The sequence below is a fragment of the Asparagus officinalis genome, chromosome 3, assembly GCF_001876935.1.
Source record: "Asparagus officinalis chromosome 3, Aspof.V1, whole genome shotgun sequence".
Taxonomy (NCBI): Eukaryota; Viridiplantae; Streptophyta; class Magnoliopsida; order Asparagales; family Asparagaceae; genus Asparagus; species Asparagus officinalis.
Window position 1 is genome coordinate 12,531,104 of NC_033796.1, and position 15,082 is coordinate 12,546,185.

The window sequence follows — 15,082 nt, forward strand, 5'->3', positions numbered from 1 at the left end:
CGCCGCATGCCCTAAAGACGAATTCCCTCTGCCCATCACGGATGTCATCATTGACAATACGTGCGGATTCGAGAGGATGTCCTTCATGGACGGCTTCTCGGGGTACAACCAAATCAAAATGCACCCCGAGGACGAGAAGCACACTGCATTCAGAACTCCCATGGGGGTGTACTGCTATACCGTCATGCCTTTCGGACTCAAGAACGCTGGCGCAACCTACCAGCGCGCCATGGGCATGATCTTTTGAGATCATCTGCGAAAGACGGTCGAATGCTATGTGGACGACTTGGTCGTGAAGAGCCGCCATAAGGAGGAGGAGGATCACCTCCAAGACTTGAAGGCTATGTTCGAACTCATGAGGACTCATCAGCTCAAGATGAATCCTACCAAGTCATTCTTAGGGATGTCTAGCGGTAAATTCCTCGGTTTCGTCGTCACGACGAAAGGGATCCGAATTGATCCAGACAAGGTGCGAGCTATTCAAGAGCTCCAACCACCCCGAAATCTTAAAGAGCTGAGAGGCCTTCAAGGACGACTGGCTTATATCCGAAGATTCATCTCGAATCTCTCGGGCAAGTGCCAACCCTTCTCTAAGCTGATGAAGAAAGGTACCTCCTTCGTCTGGGATGAGCCATGCCAAAAGGCTTTTGAGGAGATCAAAGCTTATCTCTCAAATCCGCCTGTCCTTGCGGCGCCAATCTCAGGAAGGCCATTCCTCATATACATACGGGCTATGGAACATTCTCTGGGTGCCCTCTTAGCTCAGAACGATGATGCAGGCCACGAGCAGGGCATCTACTACCTGAGCAGAACCTTGCAGGGCGCCGAGCAACGGTACCCAATGGTCGAGAAGGAATGCCTAGCCTTGGTGTTCGCTATCCAAAAGATGCGGCACTATTTGGTTGGCCAAACCATCCATGTCATCTCCCGGATGAACCCCATCCGAGTCTTCATGACACAACCTGCAGCGTTAAACTGGCGCTTGGCCAGGTGGGCGCTTCTACTCTCTCAATACGACATCCACTTCATGCCGCAAAAATCAGTCAAGGGACAAGCCATCTGCGATCTCATGGCTAGTCACCCGCTGGGGGTGAAGACCGATCTGTTCGAAGATCTGCCAGATGAACCTCCCGAAGCCAATATGACTTCGTCGCCAGAGGTGTGGCAGATGTTCTTCGACGGCGCGTCTCGCGCAGGCGTGAGCGGCTCTATTTCTGCAGGAGTGGGGGTGGCCCTCACCTCCCCGCATGGTCACGTGTTTCCCCGGGCCTTTTCCTTGACGGAACCATGTACCAACAACGTAGCTGAGTACAACGCGTTCCTCATAGGGCTCGAGTTGGCCAAAGAGCTCGGGATAAAGCATCTGGAGGCTTATGGCGATTCGCAACTCATCGTTAAACAAATGACTGGCGAATATGAAGTCAGGAATGAAGATCTTATCCTACTCCACAGAGCGGCCGTCAGACTAGTGGAGTTATTCGAGAGTTTCCGCATTGAACACGTGCTTCGCTCAAGGAACACCCATGCGGATGCTCTCGCATCCTTAGCAGCTAACTTAGCCCAGCCTCTTGGAACGACCCAACAGGTCATTGTCGCCAGCTGAAAACTTTTTCGACCCAGAGACGTCCCGGAGTCGAACGCCACTCGTCAAGCCTCGGATCAGCCAGATCAGGAAGACTGGCGTCTCCCGATCATCGATTATGTCCTATACGGCATATTGCCCGAAGACTCGAAGGAACGGGAGTCTATCCGACGACGTGCCTCGCGGTTTTACTACGATTCAACCACTAAAACGTTGTATCGCAGGTCATATGACGGCTTGCTACTTCGCTGCCTTTCAAAAGCAGAGGCGCAAGAAGCCGTACGCGAAGCACATGACGGCGTGTGCGGAGCTCATCAGCCCGGACCCAAACTTTAGGATCGCCTACGGAGGATGGGCTACTTCTGGCCTGGGATGGTTACTGATGCAGTCGCTTATGCTAAGCGATGTTACGAATGCCAGATCCACGCCAACTACATGCACCAGCCTCCTGAGGATCTACATCCGACGAGGGCATCTTGGCCCTTCGAGGCATGGGGGATGGACATAGTCGGGCCAATTTCTCCACCATCGGCGAGAGGCCATCGCTTCATCCTCGCGATCACCGACTATTTCTCTAAATGGGCAGAAGCCATCCCCTTAAGAGAAGTCAAGACTAGCGACGTGATTAAGTTCATTAAGCACCATGTCATATACCGATACGGCGTACCCCGGCGTATCATTCACGACAATGGCACGCAATTCGTTAGCCATGCCTTCACTAGGTTCTGCGACAAATTCCGGATACAGAACCTCTCGTCCACGGCCTACAACCCTTCAGCGAATGGTTTGGCCGAAGCTTTCAACAAGACGATCATTAAGATCTTGACCAAGCTGACTTCCACTAGCAAGCGCGACTGGAATGAAAAGCTGGGCGAGAGCCTGTGGGCATATCGCACGACGGTTCGCACACCGACCGGCACCACGCCCTACTCGTTGGTATACGGCTGTGAAGCTGTATTGCCATTAGAGATTCAGATTCCATCCCTCCGCGTCGCCCTAGCAACAGGGATGACGACTGAGGAGAATCACCAACTTCGACTCGCAGAGCTCGAAGCATTGGACGACAAGCGACTGGAAGCTCAGCAGCACATTGAGTTTTACCAAGCTCGGATGGCCAGGAGCTTCGACAAGAAAGTCAAGCACCGAGCTTTCAAAGAGGGAGAGCTCGTGCTCTCTGTCCGTCGACCAATGATCCTCACTTCCAAGAAGAAGGGGAAATTCCAGTCCAAATGGGAAGGGCCATTCGTGGTAGAGACAGTCTACTCGAACGGCGCCTATCGCCTCGTCAAACCGAACGGTGATAAAATCATGATGCCCATCAACGACAAGTATCTGAAGAAGTACTACCCCTAGTTCTCCTTCGCAAACTCCCACGAGTGCAAGAGTCTAAATTGGCCCTCACACCCTCCAACTGGTACACGAGGCTAAACTGTTCCTACTTTACCCGCTCTGGCGAAAGACTCTTGTGGAATTCAATTCGCCTATCTCCTCCAATGAGATGGCGGATCCACTAAAGTCGTTCATATCACGACAAACACATTCAATTCGCCTATCTCCTCCAATGAGATGGCGGATCCACTAAAGTCGTTCATATCACGACAAACACATTCAATTCGCTTATCTCCTCCAATGAGATGGCGGATCCACTAAAGTCGTTCCAATCACGACATTCCCTGTCAAGTTAACATTAAACCTCTGACAAAATCCACTCACTAATCCTCTTCCAAAGGATGGTGAGTCCCCAAAGTCGTTCCAATCACGACATTCCCTGTCAAGTTAACATTAAACCTCTGACACAATCTACTTACCAATCCTCTTCCGAAGAATGGTAGGCCCCCATAATCGCTCCAATCGCAACAAGACCTCATCAAGTTAATGATTACCTCTGATGATTGGCGCCGTTATTCTTACGAATAGCACAGCCTAAGTAATGGCCAACCATGCGACGTGCTATTACTTCTGTCAATAGTCACACTCCTGCGTCCCTGAACTATTTGACCTATGCCAGATGTCCTAACATTGCTCTAGGATAACTGATGGGTAGAGTCTACCAGGCGATGACTCCTACCATAATCAATTGTCACATTCCCAAATAACGACAGTTGTCGGAGGCGGTTCGACAGACAACCTGTCTGTTGGTTTCCCAGACAACAACTCGCCGAAAGACGAGTCGAAGGCGAGTTCTTCAGTTGGCCGCAAAGACAAACGTTTGTTCTTTGCTGCAAACCAAGTGTCGCTCTCTCAATCCCATTGGAGCTACAACGCGAAGATCGGAGTTGACCCGATCCCACGCTATGAGCAACAGAGAGCAGAGCAAGAGCCTAAAACGACTAAGTCAAAAGTAAGACAGTCGAGGGCTCGCCAAATGCAACTCAGATGCCAGACAGCGCAGACAAAGAAAAAAGGAGACTGTGCATGCAAAGCAAGAATAAGCAGAATAAGCAACGGAGCCACAACGGGCTGAGATTTACATAAGTTTTCAGTTTAACTATGATGCCCAAGACACCAATTAAGTTAACAAAACAAACAAAAGAAAAGAGGATCCAGACGACATGAGAATTACAAAAACTTCAGCAGGCTGAATGAGCCGATCTTGGCTTTGAGCTTCGCACGCTCCGCTGCACGTCCGATCCTCGCCTCCTCTTTTCCCCTCTGCTGCTGCTTGGCCAAGTTCGCCTTGCTGGCCTCTTCCTCCTGGTGAAGAAGCTGAAGTGCCTTCTCCACCTCCCTGGCGGTCTCGCCAAGTCTCCTAGCTTTGTGCCCGCGCTCAAGCAGCTTCGCCTCGCCTCGGAGAGAACCAGCCTCCTCAAAGAAGGCTCTGTCCAGATAGGCGTCCATCCGGTCCAAAACAGCCCGATGCTGCTTCCGCAGACGTCGAAGCTCAGCCTCCTTCGCCTGGATCCGCTTCGCTCGCTCTTCGCGTTCGAGCAGAAAGCACAGAGAGGGGGGCGGGGGCATGTCAGAGGAGTCCTCGTAAAACAGCTCCTCGAGGCGGTACATCCACCCCGCCACGCGCTCAAGCTCCCGCTCACATCGCCGTGTGAGCGAGGCATCACCAGCGCGGCGAACCGCCTCCAAGCCCGCTTCCACATGAGGAAGCGCGTCATAGTATCGCCCGTCGCCGACGCTGACCGAGATGGCGACCCCGTGCACCAAACCCACCAACTCCTGGAGGGGCACAAAAGCGGGGTGAGCCACGGGGTCCGGGATCGCAGGGACGGCGGCCGGAGCGCCAACGTCGACGACGGTGGCGGAAGACACGACGCCCTTCGAGTCGCTGTGATCGGAAGCAGAGGCCATGGAATAGAAGAAGTCGCTGCGCGGCGGTTTTCTTAGCAGATTTTTTCGAAACAGGAAGAGCTCTGCTAAAGAGGAGCGCGGGCAGATATATATGCCAAGAAATCCAACGCGATGGGATTCATCACCAAGCGATCGAGCGGTCCGAACCCTGCGATGCTTCGAACTCGACGCCATTAAAGACTACTCTCGAGACCCCAAACGACAGATCGGATTGGGCACGCAGAGCGAAGCGACCGGTCGCTTCACCATAAATAAGTATTAATTGCCCGCTGCAGAGTCTTGGCTGGCAAGCACTTGGGCCGCGACCGACACGCTGGCGTGAGTTTCACCACGGTTGGATCTCCGACTGTTGGACAGACTCGCTGATTGCTCAATTTTCGCCTCCAATTCAAACTCGTCGGGCAAGCGAGTCGGGTTTCCAACACAAGCCCATTATCATACGGGTTTCGCCCGCAGCATAAACTCGCCAGCCATTGAGTTCCGTTGCCAAGCGAAATTCGCCAGCAAATGAGCTTTGCCATTTACTTGAAATCGCCGACAGTTGAGTTCAGCTTCCGAGCGAAACTCACCGCGATCAAGTATCGCCTGGAAACAAATTCGTCAATCAATTGAGTTTCACCAGCAATTCGAAATTCGTTAGGAACCGAGTTTCACCATCTTAGCGAACTCGCCATCGCCCTGGTTTCGCCGATTGCATAAACCCATTGGAGCAGAGTTTTGCTTCGAAAGTGGACTCGTCGTCGCACAAAGGACTTCGCCCGCGATACGAGATCGTCTGCAATTACAGAGCAAAACACTGGAAAGCGACATGTCCGAAGGGTATACGCACAATAAGCGGGCACAAACCTCATTGAGACTTTAAGACAGTACATTTGAACAAAGTTATGGTTTTTGCAATTGCGAAAGTCATAATGTTACGTTCAAAGAAATAAAACGTGCACCCAGTGTTTTAAGACAATACATTTGAACAAAGTTATGACTTCATAAACAAACAAGTCATAAGCAAAATGTATTAACACAAATCATAAAACAAAGGTCTCAGTCGAATACGCTAAAAGTGGAGATCTGTTCTTTGACTGCCTCCACCCGGCTCGCGTGGTCTTCCCGAGCTTTGTCCTCAGCAGCCTTCCGAATCCGGTCTTCGCGGCTCGACCTGGCGGCAGCATCCGCCTGACGCAAAACTTGTAGGCGTCGAGTTTCCGCCTCCGCATTTTTACTGACCTTTATAACGTCAGACTGGAGCCCCTTCCACTTCGCCTCCGCCTGTCCTAATTCGGCCCTCAGGCGAGCCATGGTGTGGTTGAGGTCAATAATTTGCTCCTCTAGTAAATGCTGTTGACCGACCCAGAAGTTGGTAACAGACTCCAAATCCGCTATTTCCTTAGAGCGGGTCTCCTGCTCCAGGACGTCCTGACGCCTGACATGAGCCAGGCAAGACTCCATGTTAGCTTCTGGACCTTCCCGTAGCAAGGTCTCTAACTCTACCACGTGTGGCTCCAAGAGACGGAGTTCACGCGCGCAACGGGTAGCAAGCTGATTTTCACCCGATCGCCGTAAATCAGCCACGCGGTCGTAGAAGGACTGCCTGAAGCTGTCAAAACTGCCCATACCGAGTTCGACGAGGGAAATCGCCTGTCTCACAGCGCTCTCGAACTCTTCGATACGAGCCTGCCAGGACAAGGACTCGGAGGGAACAGGCCTTTGGCCCGGAGCGAGCGCCGTGATGGGCGGAACTTCGAGGCAAGGTTCGGCTCCCGGCTGGGGAGCAGGGTCTGGAGCGGCAGAGTTCTCAGAACCTTCGGATTCGTCATCCGAAATCAAGATGGGCTCAGCCTCATGCTTCTCTGCAGCCGGCGTTTCCCCTCGATCTGTAAAACACAACAACGACATAGAGAGGAGTCAAGGGAGGAATACCTACTAAGCTCACGCGAAAGTCGAAGCAGGAAGATACCTTCAGCCGCGGCGGCCTCAGCAGCGCCTGAAGAAGACGACTCCTTCCTTTTCTTGGAAACGACCCTTTTTACCTTCGGTGCCATTAGAAGAAGGAAGAAAAGGAAAATCCGAGTTGGTGAGGGAAGAAGATGACGAAGAGGCTGTAGATCCTCTTAATAGAGAGTAGGGGCGTTAAATACCCTACAAGCCCTAGACGGTTATTCAATATTCGATCAGACCGTTCGGGGCTAAAGCAGTTGAAGGGTAAGGACGAACAAGATCTGACGGTTCACGACCACGATCTGCAACAACGGCCCGAATCGGGCGCGAGGGACGAAGAGGCCTACTACCTCGCATTTAATGCAAAACGGCTAGCCCACGTCTCCTTAACCGGCGTACACGTAGATTAACACGTGGCCCACTGAAAGCGGAACCCGATCAGAGCTAGGTTCGCTGTTAACTCCTGCAAATCCGCCTGCGAACAAAATTCGCCTACGGGTGAAGTAAACTTGCAGCAGAAACTCACCGGCAAGAATTCCTCTACGGTTGAGGTTCTCTTACGGTCAAATTCTGACTAATGCATGGTTATGAAAATGGAGCACACTCACAAATGATAATAGGTCAAAAACAAAAGGGATGATTTCATTCATAAAAAAAGAAGTCCTATTACAAGCAGAAAGTTAAAGGCGAACTACAGGGATTTCAACTTCAGTTCCGCCTTACGAATTTCTTCGGCGTGGCGAAGCTCAAGCCTTCTCAGGACCTCTCGACGAATATCTTCCTCTGTGCATGAGATCAAATCCTGAATAGCCTCCCTGACATCCTTGAGGGCTCGATCCTTCTCTGCAACAGAGCCAGCGGTCAAACGCCGGAGAGACTTTACGCCCTCCAATTCCTTTGCCACGTGATCGCGAGCCTTCTCTTGAACGGCCAGGGCAGCCTGTGCTTCGGCTACAACCTGTTTCAGCCTCTCTACTTCGAAGGAAAGTCGGGAGAACTGGTTATCGACCGTTTCTTCCTCGCGGGCCACTTGTGCATCCTCGGCTCTGACCTGCTCCGACTCTGCCGACAGTTTTAACTCTAGCGTCATGTTCTCGTTCAGGCGGCGATCACGATCCGCCAAAGCTACTCGAACTTCGCGGGAGGCGAGATTAACAAGAGTGGAACTCTCCGCACGAAGAGCGAGCAACTGCCGAACAGCCTCCTCCACTTCGTTCAGACGCTGAAAATAGGGCCTCGCCGCGGTGGCACCGAGCCTCTTACGCAAGAAGGACGCATCGTGTTCAAGAACTTCCCTGAATTCTTCGAAGGGGCAATTCTCCTCCAAGACCAGCCGGGTGCAGTGGGCCAAAGTATCTTCGAAATTCGCCAGAGCTCGCTCCACCTGCGTTTTTCGCCAGCGTTCCAAGGGAGAGAGGGCGACCTCCTCCGCCGTAGACGAAATCACGGTCCGGAGCCGGTGCGACCAATGGCGCCCTCGGTGCAGTGGTCACAACGTCAACGGCCGCCGCCGACGAAGAAAGGGTCATCTGCAGAGTAGGAGCCTCCCGTTGAAGCGGAGACTCTCGCGCCAATGAACGACCCCCAGCCAACGCTTCCGCAGGAGCAGGAGATCCCCCTATTTGGCCAGGCGCGTCCTCAAGCGCCAAATCCTCTTCCTCACTGGACAATGCCTCGTGAACCGAGACATTGTCATCCTCCTCAGATTCGCCCGCCTCCTCAGATGAGCGATTCGCCCAAGAGTGAGGATCCTCCTCACCTGCGACTTCACGGTTAGGGTTAACTACAAATACACGGAAAGAGGTTAACAGAGGGACCCTACTAACGGTCAGGCACGTAAGGAAAAGTAATGCTAAAACACACGCTTACCTGAGCCGGTGGGCCCCTCCTCGTCTCCAGCCTCCCCTTCCTCGTCGGAAGGAATGGAGATCACCTTCTCAATCGCGCCTGCATAGGTCCGATACCAATGTCAAAAGGTATGAGATCATCGTTGCGATCAAAGACGCTATTACAAAAGAAAAAAATTACCTCCTGATGCGGACAGAAGCCGCTGGAGCTCCCGTCGGTGGCCTCTCGCCAGATTGCGGAGGAGCGTCTCTCGTAGTCGCCAGAACCGCCCCCGATGCAGCAGAAGAGGCGGGCAGCACGGCTCCAGACGTCGCCGCTCCGGGGATACCTACCTGGGGAACATCATCCTGACCTTCCGCCGCTCGGACGGTTTCCGCCATCTCATCACGACGGACCTTCTTAGCCGCCCCCGCTCGGGAACTCTCGGCCGCTGCCTCCCGTTGATGCTTCGAGAGAAGCGAGCTACTCGGAGACAGAAGCGGCGCCCCCATTTGTCCAATGGTCGGACTCTGGACCGGTCTTGGGCGCCCGAATTCCCTTGGTTCGCCAGGGGCATCCAGCGAAGGACAGGGAGAAGGAACTCGAACCTCGGGAACCTCGGATTCGTCTAAGCCAGCGTCAAAACCCTCGGTATCCTCAACTGGATCCTCCGAGAACAACCCCCTAGCAGTTTGGTGGCCCCTTCGCCTCGAAGAACGAAGAGGACCCCTGACAGGACGATCGCGTTCCACCAGACATGAGTTCTGGAACCAGAAATTGGCAAGATTAGCACTAGCGCCCCGATACCAGCGGCAGTATAGGAGCGTGTGGTGTAAATCACGGTCCTTCGTGGGCAACTCAAAGCGAGCCTGGGTACCTCCAGCATGGGTCCAGAACCATCCCCGAGCTCCGTCAACTAGTCCTCCTTCGAAGTTTAGGTGGGGGTTGGCATTACCCACATACAATTGATCGTACCCAAACTGGCGGGCGAACCTGCAGGGGATGTATGGCTCGAGATAGCATGTAGGGTCCGTTCTCAGAATGTGATACCCCGGTCGGATATTCACCAACCAGCGAAAGGCACCACGAGTAAGGACCGTGTAGGACGATCGCGTTCCACCAGACATGAGTTCTGGAACCAGAAATTGGCAGGATTAGCACTAGCGCCCCGATACCAGCGGCAGTATAAGAGCGTGTGGTGTAAATCGCGGTCCTTCGCGGGCAACTCAAAGCGGGCTTGGGTGCCTCCAGCATGGGTCCAGAACCATCCCCGAGCTCCGTCAACTAGTCCTCCTTCGAAGTTTAGGTGGGGGTTGGCATTACCCACATACAATTGATCGTACCCAAACTGGCGGGCAAACCTGCAGGGGATATATGGCTCGAGATAGCATGTAGGGCCCGTTCTCAGAATGTGATACCCCGGTCGGATATTCACCAACCAGCGAAAGGCACCACGAGTAAGGACCGTGTAGTGATCCGCTGTCGGAGCATCCCTGAGAGATTCTCCATATCCGCCCCCGCTGAAATAAGGGAAGAAGCGGCGGAAATTATAATGCCCGAAGTGGGAGAGCGTCTTCCTTGCATCAGGGATGTCCTTGCATTTCCAAGAGCACCTCTCCAAGCGCTGGACGAAAGGGACAAACTTATCGCCCTGGAGCGCCGCCGGGGTGCTCATCAAACATTCGCAGTGGTATACGAACCACGCCATCAAGTAGGTGTATGGTAGCCCCACCCTAGGATTGGGAGTTTTGATAACTACTCCTTCCCCCTCATCAAGGACCGACACACGGCAGAATTGGGCCGTCAGAGTGCGGAGCCCTCGGTGAATGCACGCTATCGTCGCCAATACCAGGGAATAAGACTTCCCGTGAGCTAGGCAAACCGCCGGATACACGACCTCCACAGGAAGGGCCTCAAAGGAGTGAGTGGGGATTACGCCCCTCTTCAGCCATAACATGAGGTATCCCGCGAGCAGCGCCTTCCCCGAGATGAGAAACTTCGCCTGATGATGGAATGAGTGAAGGACAGTACCAGACTTAAACCCGCCCTCGTCGCGGTCAAGAGTCAGAGTGCTTCCTTCTTTAGCTGCCCTCGCCTCCACTTCAGACTGGTCGCACGCGCCTAACGGGAGAGCGGGAATCCCCTTGACATCGTTCCCCGGGAACAGGTAATCAGCCCAATTCTTGTGGCTGATCCCCGGGGTCTTCTTCTTCTTCCCCTTGTGATCCGAGGCCCCTAGGGTACTGAGGCATATGTGGTAGTGGCAGAGTAACTCCCACAGAGTTTCAACCGCCAAAGGGGAATGGCTCGACAGCTGATCAATCTCATCTTGATCGGGGACGTACTCCTCGTAAGGAAAGTCTCCCAGAGGCAGCCCCGACACGTCGTACATCTCGTGAGGGGTGATACCAAGCTCACCATTGGGGGTGAAAAACGTGCCGCTTTCCGCGCAATACAGTTCCAAGATACTATGGAACTGAGAAGCGTTGATCCGCAGGCCGTGTCGAGTGGCTTCGATGGCCACATACAGCTCTGTGCCCTTGAGATCAGCATTTTCGGCCAGAACATAGTCAGTGATCTTGGACCACCACGTGTCGCTGCCGGGTGCAGAATAGACCCACCCCGGGGCCCTAAAGTCCTTAGGGGGAAAGCTTCCACCAGCTCGAAAGAAGCGGTGACGGAAGGTCTCCGCCACCGCTGTCGACTCCCCCACGGGTCGAAAACCCTCTCGACATGCTGGGAGGTAATAATGAACCCCCTCTACCGTGCGGAACCACCGGCTCTCTTTGAGCAACAGGGCGGAGGGGTCGGCCATAGCGTCGCCGAACAAAAATTGAGGCTTCGGCAGCTCTGCCCTGTCCTCATCTGTCAGCGCCGCGTTGGTCGTCAACTCGCGTAATGTCAAGTGATGACCATCCGTGACTCTCTGTACCAGACCATGCGGCTTATCAGCGGTGAATACGGGCATTGGAGCCAGAGAAGGAAATCGAGAAGGCGCCGTGTAACTCGTAGCCCCGGCGTGGCCAACGGCCACACCCTCCGGGAAAGCCTCATCAGAAAAGGTCGCTGCAACAAGAAATAAAAAGTCAATTGAGACAAAATCCGCTGTAGGGGCGAAATCGCCCATCGAACAGAGGAGGGCGAAATCGCCTATCGAAAGGGGGAACCCATTTCGAACAAGATCTATCCATACAGACTATACTCCCCTCTAATGAGAAAGGGCCGAACTCGCCTTGCGAAAAGGGAAGTTCGCCTCCTTCCCACTGAAGGATTCGCCTGCAGGGACAGTAATCATCCTCTAAGGGCAAATAGGGCAAACTTTGCCCCAAATCGGGGAAATGAGTAACACTCATCTCCCTAAAATCCGACGCCTAAGACTTACAAAAGATCGTCCAAACGAACCCATCAACATACCTGGGCGCGACTCCAGAGCACCGGCAGGCATGCCGGCGGAGAGACGGTCGGAGTAACGTCCGGGGCCCGCACCCCTAACTTTGCACCTCTTAGATTTCGGAGCCATTGTAGGATGAAGCGGGAACTCTTTCCTGGGAGGTTCCTTTGATTTGAGAGCACGGTAACTCCCAATGGAGGAAAATGGCTGATTTAGAAGGGCGGAGTTGTCCACGTGGCCACGACTGCCCTCGAAAAGCGAAAACCCTAACGGACAGAAGACGTGGCCACGATCAAATTCGACAGCCCAGATCACCCTCGGTGTAACGAAAGAACCGAGGTTGACGGCTGCATCCGACGGTTGAGCCCGAAAACCGCGACCACGATGCGTCGCGGGGCGAAACGCACGAAAATCGTGTTGTCAAACCACGATCGCCACGACCCGATGAGACCGCGCCGCCTTAGCTGGGAAGCATAAAGCCCTATCAGCAGACACGTGGCTCATCTCCCGTCAGATCTGGGCCTGCCTCAAAAAAGGAAGAGATCTCACCTACGAGTACTTAACCCGACCCCACGAGTCGCGCGAAACTTGGCTCCCAAAGACTAATTTCGCCTAAATTTGGCTCCCAAAGATTAATTTTGCCTGGGCAACTCGCTCGCCACTAAAGGTAAAATTATAAACGAAGCCAATAGAATGACCTCGCTTAAACGGTTAAAACCCACGCCTCAGACGGCTAAGGGTTAGAGCAGAAATCTTAGCATTAAGCCTAAGAGAAACTGTTCGACAACTCATCATACTGAGGGGAATAGTATGGCTAGCCCGATTCAAACGGTGATCGGTAAAGGCACATCAAACCCGTTGATAGCTGAGGATTTGCTAAAAATCCCAAAAGAAATTAAGTGCGCTTACTTCGTCGAAAATTTCTTCATTCAAAGTATTCCAGACCACACGCGAGCCGGTTTAGGTCTGAAAACTTTGAAGGGGGTCTTGTAGACGGTAAAAAAAAATACCTCTATAGGCTCACAGGAAATTCGCATGTGAAAAAAGCTCGCACGCCCGGTTCTCTGGCACGGGCTCTCGACCCGAAGGGAGAGAGCACAGTACCCCAGGACCGTCAAACGGCCGCCTCGCAGTACGCACAGCGCGAAGGACTGAACAGGTGTCGAGTCAACCTGAGCATTCATAAATGCGGCTCTCCTTGGCTGTCTGAGTCAAGAGCTAGATCCGCCGGCACTCAGCAAGTTGGCTAGACCCACTCGAGTACTGTGCACCTACTTCGCCGCCTCTCCTGACCGGAAAGGAGAAAGCACCGTGCTCGAAGCACGCCGGGCGGTCACGCACAGTACGAGTGATCGGACAGACACTTCATCGATCTGCGGATTCATAAATGCGGTTCATTAATGACGGTCAGGTCCACTCGGACAACAGACGGCCGTTGCCTCATATACAAGAAGGGGGCCTTCCCGTCGTAGGTGATAGGACATAAAGCACAATCCCTGGAATGACCATTCATGGTATCGAGGAGCAACCAGACGTCTCTGAAGAAGATGTGGTCACATCCCACAATTCAAGGAGGAGTCAAGCTGTCCTTCTTTCGTTTAAAAAGGCCCTTCCAGCACACTGGAGGGGAGGTCGCAAAAAAAAACTTAGAGAAAATAGTTGAGACCAAGCTCTCTGCATAATCTTTGCATTGCAGCGTCACTGTTTAGCTCCGAGCTCCGATCGCCGGCGAACTAAGCAAACCCGAACTCCCTCGAGTTGAGCTTCTACTGCGAACTGAAGCTCTCCAGCAACCTCGATCGAACGGTCCAAGGGAAGCAGACTCGACACGAGCATCGAGCGAAGCATCCTATAGCCACCTAAAGTCCCCACACAAAAACAAAGAGGGCATTCCCTCTGCTTCTGTTGTAATCATTTGATTATTAGTTTGTAATAAGCTTTCTTATAAATACAAACGAAACTCCCTTTTTTCGGGAAATCAAATATTCACCCTACAAGGATATATAATTAACACAAGGGTAAATAATCTAAACTAGATAGTGGGCAATATAATCAATAAGCAATATACAAAGACGATATAAGATATGAACATAAAAATAAGTGCGCTAATGCAATCACAAACAAACAATATGATTACAGAGTTTGGTCCCCATGACCTACGTCTCTGCTCCTCACCTCGAGGAGATCTCCACTATCACAACCGGGTTTTCTACATTTACCCGAACAACGTTTACACCACATAATACGGTTTTCTAGTTTATCGAAAACTCTATAACTCACACACTCTTGCAATCCCACTCTACACCCTCTCAAGTGTTGAACTAGACGTGTCTCCCTCAAGTGCTCGGATACAACCTCTCCCTAGGTTCGTGAACCGATGCCACTCCTCTTGAGACGATGCCCGACTCTCACCACACACTTCTCTCGGTGTACAAGTGTATTACAAAGTGATCTCACAATTAAGCACAATACAAAGTGTTTGTTCTCTACAATGGATGAGAACGAATTATAAGCTCACTCTCCAAGTTACACAATCCCACAACCCAATTATACTATGAATGTAAATACAATAAGCTTAATGGTTGTGTACGTGTAAACAAAGAGAAAATAAAATCAACTAAACTCAATATGAAAACTAGCTTTAAAGAATGATAATCAAATAACTAAGCAAATGTAAAGCTAGATAAGAGTTTAGAAAACTTCTCAATAGATCAAGAGGTGGAGGGAGAATAGTTGGAAGCTCAAACTTCAATAGATGATCTCCTCAAGCTCTTGTGGAATTGATTCACAAAACCGAAACACTCAAATGCTTAAAAGCTTATAAACACACTTTAAACAAACTTAAACCCTTGATTAAAACTTTGTTAAACCTCTTGGATTCTTTTGAAAACTGTGGTATAAGGGGGTATTTATCTGAAACCCCAAAGCCAAGAAAAGACCAAAAAACCAGCTCAACAACGACTCTGGAAACTAGCCGTTGGAGCAGATTTGACAGTGCGGCGGTCGACCGCGAAGGTCATCAAAGCAGAGAAAACTTCCAGAGAGTTCGA